Source organism: Lipotes vexillifer, unplaced genomic scaffold, assembly GCF_000442215.2.
Source record: "Lipotes vexillifer unplaced genomic scaffold, Lipotes_vexillifer_v1.1 scaffold414, whole genome shotgun sequence".
NCBI lineage: Eukaryota > Metazoa > Chordata > Mammalia > Artiodactyla > Lipotidae > Lipotes > Lipotes vexillifer.
Genome location: NW_006782864.1, coordinates 2,086,902 through 2,089,493, shown reverse-complemented (window position 1 = coordinate 2,089,493; position 2,592 = coordinate 2,086,902).

Here is a 2,592-nt window from a genome sequence, read left to right as displayed (position 1 = left end):
AAAAAAAAAAAAAAAAAAAAAAAAAGAATTGGCCTGACCTGCTGTCTGGGGTTGGGAATGTCTGGGAAGAATCATAAACATTTGGAGTTAAAGGCATAGTCCAGCTCCACCTCCTCCCAGGCAAGCACCCCTCTGCATCTTTCTTTTTATTCACTTTTTACTGTGCTAAGAACACTTAACATAAGAGCTACCCTCCAAATGCATTCTTAAGTGTCCAATACAGTATTGGTGAACCTCTGCACCATTTTTTAAAAAAATAAATTTATTTATTTATTTATCTATGGCTGTGCTGGGTCTTCGCTGCTGCACGCGGGCTTCCTCTAGTTGCGGCAAGCAGGGGCTACTCCTGGTTGCAGTGCACGGGCTTCTCGTTGCAGTGGCTTCTCTTGTTGCGAAGCACGGGCTCTAGGTGCACAGGCTTCAGTAGCTGTGGCTCGCGGGCTCTAGAGCGCAGGCTCAGTAGTTGTGGCTCACAGGCTCAGTATTTGTGGTGCATGGGTTTAGTTGCTCCGCCGCACGTGGGATCTTCCCAGACCAGGGCTTGAACCCATGTCCCCTGCATTGGCAGGCGGATTCTTAACCATTGCACCACCAGGGAAGTCCCCGAACCTCTGCACCATTCTTGATGGGGGCTGGCTGAGCACCAAGCCACCACCACTGGACCCTTTCACTTCTTGGGGGCACAGCCACCAGGTTCAGGCAACTTCATGAAAATGTTCTTCCTTTCCTGAAGGGAAATTCTGCTCCCTGTAATTTCTCCTCCCTAGGCCACCCAAGCATTAGTGCCCACCCTAATCTACCTCAAGGCCACGGACACACAGCCCCTGCCTGCCCCACTGCTCAGATAGACCCACCCTCTCACTCCCCAGAAGAGGCATTGTCAAACTGGGCTTGGCAATTTGTATTCATTTTTGAATATACTACCTTATTTATAGATATATACATTGTAGAATTTACATAATGCCTTCCAGAAAAGAAGGAACTAAAACACACATTTTTAACATAACTTTTAAAAATCTCTAATGGGCTGGTTCTCTGATTAAAACCCGCACAGACTTTTTGATTGTCCACAGGAAAAAGCCCAGACTCCAGCAGAATATCAAGATCTTGCCCTCCAATGTCCCTCCAGTCCCTCCCTCTTACACATGTTGTTTTGTCAGTAACATCCTCCTTCACCTTCGTACAAACTCCAGCTCATAAACTTCCCAGGTTTAGCAAATGAAAATATAGGATCCCCCGTAAAACTTGAATTTCAGATGAACAAGAAAAAAATTTTTTTAGCATAAGTATATCCCAAATATTGCACGGGATACACTTATACTATACATTATTTCTTGTATATCTGAAATTTAAACTGAAATCGGCATCCTGTATTTTATGTGGCAAACCCACCTGTTCATCTTTCTAGCATTGCTTCCCCCCAGCAGGCTTGTCTGACCTCCTCTCGGCCCATCACCTCCCTCCTCCATCCCAGTCGCATTAACCTCTCTCTCCTCCTGTTGACCTTTTATAACTGCTTGCTTTGGGGTGTCTTTTACACAACTGGGAGCTCTTGGAGGGTCAGGATCTTATTTTGTCTCCTTTATCCTTGCATCCCTAGCATCTAGCATGGTGCCAGGCATACAGTAAGTGCTCAATAAGGCTCTGCACCCCAATAAATGCATAAATATGTAGTAGAGAGAGGCAGATCTGTGAAAGACCCAGGCTAAGAGAGTTATGCCCTTGAGTGTCGATTTTACGCTGTGTTTCCTGAGAACCAAGGCAGTAAGTAAGAATGAATAACTCACATGGTTTTCTCTGTCTGCAGAGGAACTCATCCTCAGTGCCTTATACAAAGACTGTAAACAGAGTGTGGGACTGTTGTAAGATGTATTATCATCTTACAGCTTGGGAGGTCAGAAGCCTCTCTGGGCTACAATCGAGGTGGTGGCAGGGCTGCGTCCCTCCAGGAGGCTCTGGGATTCTCCGCCGTTTCCAGCTTCTGGACGCTGCCCACATACCTTGGCTCCAGGTGGAGTAGCGGGAGTAGCGGGTGCCTGCAGGGGTCAGAAGTGGGGGCTTTGGAACTGCTGCAAGGAAGGGTGACCTGGCCTGTCCTGGGTTGCCAAGGAGACTACAGTGCGCTGTGCAGGCAGCTGCCAACAAAGCATGTGTGGCCGACCTGCCAGCATGTGGATGCCCAGAAGAAATGCTCTAGGGGAGAAAAGACTGGGAGCCATGCAAAGAAGGGGGGCTCACTACACCCGAGAGAGAGAGAAAGAGGGCTGTGTGAGAGCTGGTCCATCCTCAGAGCCAGCAATGGCGGGTTGAGCCTTTCTCCTGCATCCTTTTGATCCTCACATCCGGCCTTGGGGACAGACACGTATCCAACTCACCTCTCCCCAGGGCCTGCACCAAGTAGGCTGCTCAGTTGCAGACGGGCGTGGGAGGTGGGCAAGTTGGTGAATGTACTGGCCGATTTCCAGAGGAGAACAGAACTTCCTGCAAATCCTGCGTGGGCACTGACCCTAACACAACCCTGTTAAAAACAGGGTCTGGGGGCTTCCCTGGTGGCGCAGTGGTTGGGAGTCCGCCTGCCGATGCAGGGGACAC